Source organism: Prionailurus bengalensis, chromosome D2, assembly GCF_016509475.1.
Source record: "Prionailurus bengalensis isolate Pbe53 chromosome D2, Fcat_Pben_1.1_paternal_pri, whole genome shotgun sequence".
NCBI classification, from domain to species: Eukaryota; Metazoa; Chordata; class Mammalia; order Carnivora; family Felidae; genus Prionailurus; species Prionailurus bengalensis.
Genome location: NC_057351.1, coordinates 10,105,913 through 10,113,504, shown reverse-complemented (window position 1 = coordinate 10,113,504; position 7,592 = coordinate 10,105,913). Strand labels below are relative to the sequence as shown.

At 38.6% G+C, this 7,592-nt stretch overlaps 1 pseudogene; it reads right to left on the bottom strand.

Moving 5' to 3' along the window:
* Positions 1–243: 243 nt before the first annotated feature.
* LOC122492602 lies at positions 244–2,138 on the bottom strand (annotated as a pseudogene).
* Between the last annotated feature and the right edge of the window lie 5,454 nt (positions 2,139–7,592).

Below are 7,592 nucleotides of genomic sequence, written 5' to 3'. Positions count from 1 at the left end.
ACATGTGCAGAGTGAACCTTCAAAGCTTACGTGGCAGTTCTCAAACATATTTAACAACAGAGCCCTTTTGAGTTCATGGAATCATGAGTTTGGGCTCTTTGTTACTACTATGTGCCAGCATCTTCCTGTAATAGCACTCACCTGTAGTCTGTTGAAAGAAAACATTCCTTCTGAACCATGGAGGCTGGTACCCTGGACATCTGGTAAGAGGAAGAGTTAATCACCGTGCACAAAGCAATTGAATCACAGCTTCCAGGCAGTATGTGCAATGTGTGATATAAGCTTTATTCTGTTTCCCTGAGGATGTCTGGGGTCGACCTCATGAAAGACTGGATCCAGAGTGGCATAAAATACCTGAACTGGCGTATTGGCTGCATCACAAACCTTTTTAAACTCACAAAGATGAGACACCATATTTTGGGGCAGTGGCTGCCCAGTTTGAGAATGTCTGGCAAATTGGGTAACCACTTTATCGTCACTTGAAAAATCACCAGCACAGAAAGAACCTCAGCAAAATCAGTAGGGCATCGGTCTCACTGCAATATTGGATACTGAGTATATTCCAGCATAGAAGGTATGGGATGTCCCATTTCCTGGGGGAGATTTTCTATCATTCCAGGAGTTAATAAAGTCAGTGAACTCCTTGAGGAATGGGAAAGATTCAGCTTAAGAACTGCAGCTGGAGTTAACAATCTCCATCTTCTTTCAATATGCCTCCACAGATTGTAAAATGACAATCTTAATGTGGTTTGTCTCTTTGCAAGAAATGCACCCTAGCAATACTTTGGATTCGTGAACCTCAGCCACTCTTCTAACGTCTTGACGCCACATCTCATTTCACAGGCGGTGCTGCAGACATCCTTAACAATTAGTTAAATAAAATATTCAGACCTTCCTCCATCCACGTTTTAAAGGAGAAACACGGTCAGTATAAACTGGGCTCAACATTACCTCTCCACATGAATCATACCACGGTACTAGGGGGTCCCAAGGCATGCATTCAGAATTTCGAAGATTTCGTTTCGTTTTTATTCCTCATGTCACCTAAAAATCTTTTATAGTTCTATCAGAAAATTTGTGAGATAGTTTCTCAAGGAATTGCATGCCAGTCTGATTTTTAGGTAGTGTTCTTTGGGGTGCCCTGTGAGGAATATAAAATATCCCACTAAATTTGTCTTAAGTTCTTGGCTGCTGAGTAACTTTTCTGAACATTTCAATTAGCCGGCATTGGGACAAAGAAAAAATTGTCTAAGCAGCTTTCTGCACGTGGTGCTTCTGAATGTAGACTACCAACTATTACAGGACCTCAATCAAGTAAAAAGTTATGGCAAATGTGTTCTGATAAGGTATGATTATCAGGGGCACCTGGGTGGCTCAGCGGGTCAAACGCCTAACCCTTGATTTTGGCTCAGGTCATGATCCCAGAGTCGTGAGATCCAGCCCATGCAGAGCATGGGGCCTGCTTAAGATTCTCTGTCTCCTACCCTCCCTTGCACCCTCTCTCTCTCTCTCTCTCCCCCTTCTGCCCCTCTCTCCAGTTGCACACGTTCATGCCCACACGCACACACACCCACACACACTCTCTCTCTCTTAAAATATATATAATAAAGGAAAGAATTGCTTATCAGTCTTGGAAAAATTGTTCCCCATAAAAAAATGCTTTACTCAGAAGATTTTAACAAGATCCGCTCTTCGATGCTTTTCTTTGTCTAGATGGATTTCATTGGTTTCAAAGTCAAACATAAACAGTTCAACTGCTCACTTGGTTTCTGGATTAAAGGAATCCATAAGCTTTTTAATCAGTGAGTAATTTTCACAAACTTTGACTTAATTCTCCATTTGTGTTTAACTTTTCGATTGTGGTGCCAATACATCTTCAAGGTTTATCTGCTTTGAATGAGCAATTTTCACAAAATCAGCCCCTCTGCCCGAGGCATCCTGAAGTGCATCCGCAGAGAGTGGTGTGGGACCCCGGCAATGTAGGATATGCAAGCTCAGCCAGCAATCCTTTCTGAGGGATTTTTCCTGTGCAATTTGAAATTCTTCTGAGGTACTGAGCTCAGGAACTCCAAACGGACCTCCGGGTGCTCGGTGACCAAGTGCAGCCAGTCTCCCTGAGGCTTGACATTGAAGACCATGCCCGACAGGGAATAGCTGGTGCTGACTCGGGTGGCTGGGATCCTGGCTGAGGCTCCCAAGCCTTCGGTAGCTCAGCAGTGTCTAGAACAGACCCTTCCCCAGAGCTGCAAGGCCTCCAGCCTCAGCGCTGCAGCTCCTGCCTGGATTCCCTTGACTTTTGCTTTCCATGTGTTTTTCAATGTTTGTTTATTTGTTTGTTTAGAGAAAGAGAGAGGGCACATGCGAGGCAGGAGGATGGGCAGAGATAAAGGGGGAGACAGAATGCCCCTCCACACTCAGTGAGGAGCTCAAATCAAGAGTCACAATCTCCACCGACTGAGCCACCCAGGCTCCCCTGCTCTTTATTTTCTTCTTCCTGCCAGCTTTGGTTTAAATCGGCTATGCTTTGGTAACTTCTTGAAGTTAGCAAACCTTGAAGTCAGGTTGAGACCTTTCTTCTATTCTAAGATGAACATCCCTTTAAATTTCCATCTGAGCACTTCTGTAGCTACACTCCACAACACTCAGTTTTCAGTTTTCATTCATGTCAGAATTTCTTTTAATTTCTCTACACTTTTCTTCTCTGACCCCTTGGTTGTTTTAAAGCACGCCGTTTTATTTCCAAATATGTTGGTATTTTCTAAATATGTTATTGATCCTGTTGTGATCAGAAAACACATTTTGTTGGATTAAACTTTTTTTTAACGTTTTGATTTATTTTTTGAGAGACAGAGAGAAACAGAGCATGAGCGAGGGAAGGGTAGAGAGGGAGACACAGAATCTGAAACAGACTCCAGGCTCAGAGCTGTCAGCACAGAGCCTGACGTGGGGCTCGAACCCACAAACCACAAGATCATGACCTGAACTGAAGTTGACCACTTAACCTAAACTGTGACACCCAGGCACCCTGTCACACTTTGTTGGATTTTAAAGTGATTGAGATTTTTGTTCTGATTCAGAATATGGTCTATTCACGAATTTTCTATGTGCAGTTTCAAAGAATGTGTTTCTGGTTCTTTGAAAGTATCGATAAAATTGTCAGACTTCTAGCACTACTGACAAAGAAATAAGGAGTAAAGACACAAATTACCAATATCAGCAGTGAAACAGGATGTCACCATAGATCCCGCAAACACCCAAAGGATGACAAGATTATGCTGAGAACTGTACACACATATATTCTACAATTTATATAAAATGGACCAATTCCTTAAAAAACATAACCTACCACAACTCACCAAATATGAAATAGATCATTTGCATAGCCCTATGACTATTCATAAAAATGAATTCATAACTTAAGAGCTCTTCAAAAAAAATAGTAATCTGCAGGCCCAGATAGTTTCACTGAAGTTCTACCTAGCCATTAAAGAAGAATGAACACCAATTCTACACAATCCCTTCCAGAAGAGGATAAAGGAAGGAGTACTTTCCAATTCATTTTATAAAGCTAGTGCTACATCGGTTCCAAACTCAAAGGCAATACGAGAGAGAGGGAGAAAGAAAGAAAGAAAGAAAGAAAGAAAGAACGAAAGAACAAAAGAAAGAAAGAAAGAAAGAAAGAAAGAAAGAACAAAAGAAAGAACGAAAGAACAAAAGAAAGAAAGAAAGAAAGAACGAAAGAACAAAAGAAAGAAAGAAAGAAAGAACAAAAGAAAGAACAAAAGAACGAAAGAACGAAAGAACAAAAGAAAGAAAGAAAGAAAGAAAGAAAGAATGAAAGAGTAGGGGAGGGGAGAAGGGAGGGGAGGAGAGGGAAGGGAAGGGAAAAGAAAACTACAAAAATATCCTTTGTGATAACAGATGCAAATCTTTAACAAAGTATTACCAAATGGAATATGGAAATATAAAAAAAGAATCATAAACCCGAATAAGTTGGATTCATTTCAGAGAATCAATGCTTGATCAATATTTGATAATCAAACAATGAGATCCATTGTTAACAGTCTGAATTAGAGAAAACATGTTCATACCAATTGGTGGAGTAAAAGCATTTGACAAAATTTAATAGTCATTCGTGATAAAAACTCCCAGATAAAAAGGAATAGAGGGGACTTCTTCAATTAGAAAAATAGAATCTACTCTCTCTCTCCCTTGCTCTCTACCCCTCTCCTACTCATGCTCAATCTCTCTCTCAAAATAAATAAATATTTTTTTTAAAAAAAGAAAGGATAAATAGAATCTGTGAAAACCCTGTAGCCCACATTCTATTTAATGATGGAAGTTGGAGTACTTTCTGTCTAGGATCTAGCACAAGGTAAGGATGTCTGCTCTCAGCACTTTATCCAACCTAACGCTGGAAGATGTAGCCAATGAAATAAGGCAAGACCAAAAAAAGAAAGAAAGAAACAAAAGGCATGCATACCAGAAAAGAAGAAACAAAACTGTACTTTTGGGAGGAGACATAATTAGCTATGTATAAAGATCTAAGGAATGTATTAAAAAAGAAAAACCTCCTAAAACTAATGATACCAAAATTAAAATGGTAAGACTGTGATGGTTAATTTTATGTGCCAATTTCACTAGGCTAAGGAATGCCCACATAGTTGGTAAAACAATATTTCTGGGTGCATCTGTGAAGGTGTTTCAGGAAGACACAAGCATTTGAATCAGTCGACTGATTCAGTGTGGGTGGGCTTCATCCAACTCCTTGAGGATCTGTACAAAGCAAAAAGATGAGGGCATTCTCTCACTCTTCTTGATCTGAGACTTCCACCCTCTCCTGCCCTGAGACAAGAGTTCCTGCTTCTCCAGCCTCCAGACTCAGGACTCACACTGAACTACACCATGGGTGTTCCTGGTTCCTCAACTTGCCAACCACAGATGGCAGACTGTGAGACTTGTCAGCCTCCACAACTGCATGAGCCTCTCTCTCAATATATAGTTGGATATAGATACAGATACAGATACAGGTATAGATATAGATGGTATAGATAGATATAGATATCCTATATATATAGTTGATGATATAGATGATATAGATATAGATAGTGGTATAGAGTTATATAGAGTTACATAGTTATATAAAGTTATATCATTTTATATATAAAATATAAGAGGCTATTAATATACACAATATGGATTACTCTCCGGAGAATTCTGATGAGTGGAAACAAAATCCAAACCGGGAGAATTATGTAGTGTATGATAATAGCCTTGAAATGCCAAAATTTTAGAAATGCATGACAGATAACTGGTTGACAGGGGATAAAAAGTAGAGGTGGAAGAGAGGTGAGCTATAACTATGGAAGGGAATGTAATAATAATGAGCTCACCTTGTGGTGATGCAATGCTCTGTACCTTGGCTATCTGAGTGCAATATTCTGGTAAAGACCTTTTCCATTAGATGGATACAGTGTTACCATTAGGTCATACTGGGTAACTCGTCTGTCTATGGGATCTCTCCGTCTTGTATCATATAACTGCGTGTGAATGTACAACTACCTGAAAATAACTTTCAAAACAGTGTGATTTAAACAGTATTAATGCTCTGGAAACAGGCTTTCCCAAACTGATAGTATCATTCATTATACACAAAACAGATTTTATGAAAAACAATTTGACACTGTATTGCAAATGTATTTTAAGTCTCCCTACCTTTTTACTCAAGCATCTCTTTCTAAGGCTTTGACACTATATATAATCACATTATATTCTGTTTAAAGTTTCCATTATTAAAATTAAATGAGTTGATGAGATTTTTGTGCACAAAAAGGAAACTTACCTAAATGCCCGAATATAGAACGATGGCAAAATAAACTATGTTGTTTACATAGAATAAATGCAACCATATATTTGGATGGTGCAAACAATGAGTAGAGAGAGAAAACTATAAGACTATGCTATATGTAATTTTAATTCTGTATTGATAATAGCCAAGTGTGTACTTATTAATATTTCATCTAAATATACTAACAAAGATTGTTTGCTTCATCAAACTTTAGTCAGGCCTAAATTTTCTCCTAGACCCATGTGTGCACAGCTGAAAATCCAGTTTTAGCAAGAATCCTGCTAAGTCAGTTTAATCAGAACTCAATATCTGATCACTCTAGAAATCTGATCAGATTTTTCATCCTCCACCACCTGTAGGTGATGTCTGATCACCCTGGCCTGTGGCCTGCAAAGAATCCAGCGAGGTTGACTTAGCCAGAATGCCTTTTACACCTGATATTTCCTCTTAGTAATTTTCATTCACTGCCCCCACCCTGATCCTTGGCCATTAATTCCCACATACTCAATGGTTTTTAAGTGTTGAGCCCAGTATCTGTCCTGCACTGTGAAATCCATTATAGTGGGACCTACATCTATCATAACAGTCCCGAATAAAGTTTGCCTTAACCATCTTTAACAAACGTCACTGATTATTTTTTCCTTTAACAGTATTTATACCAAAACAAAAGTAATAGTTATGTCTAGAAAAGAAATTAAGGGCTTTTTTAAATAATGTTTTTCTTTATATATTCCTTGTATTTTCCTGATTTTCTACAATTAACATGTTAATTTCATAATCAGAAAAATAATCCTCTAAATTGAAGTTAATACTCTAAGACAAAAAAAAAGATTGATTCTACCTTTTACAAATAGATTATGAATTTCATGCAGGCCAAATTGACAGTGTTATTTTCGTTCTCTATAACCTTGTTGATTTCTTCTTCACTTGTTCCATCAATTACTGAGAGAATGGTGAAGTCTTCAACCATAGGTTGGATTCTTTTTTAATTTTTTACTGTTTATTTATTTTTGAGAGAGAGAGAGATAGTGAGAGAGAGAGAGAGAGAGAGAGAGAGAGAGAGAGCACAAGTGGAGAAGGGGCAGAAAGAGAGGGAAACGTATTATTGGAAGCAGGCTTCAGGCTCTGAGCTATCAGCACAGAGCCTGACATGGGGCTCAAACTCACAAGCCATGATATCATGACCTGAGCCAAAGTCGGACACTTAACCGACTGAGCCACCCAGGCACCCTGAACTTCTTGTTTTATTTCTCATTTTAGTTCCATCAAGTTTTGCTGAGGTTTTTTGTTTTGTTTTGTTTTGTTTTTGTTTTTTGTTTTGTTTTGTTTTGTTTTTTTAATGAGGCTTCATGCCCAGCGTGGAGCACAATGCAGGATTTGAACTTAGGACCCATGAGATCAAGATCTGAGCTGAGATCAAGACTCAAATGCTTTTACCAACTGAGCTACCCAGGTGCCCTGCAGGTTTTGCTAGAATCTTGAAGCTGAGATTCAAAATCATTTAGGGTTGTCTTGTCTCCCCACTGAGTTGACTCTTGGCTCTGGAGTCTTCATTATTGGAAATTAGCACACCTACCCCAACTTTCTTTTGTTAAGTGTTTGTCTAATCTTTACCTTTAACTTACCTATGTTTTTATATTTAATGGGAGTTTCTCAAAGACAGCATGTAATTTGGTCTTGTTTTTTAATTCAATGTAACAGCTTCTACTTTTTTAGTGGGAGTATTTAGATCATTTTGTTTAGC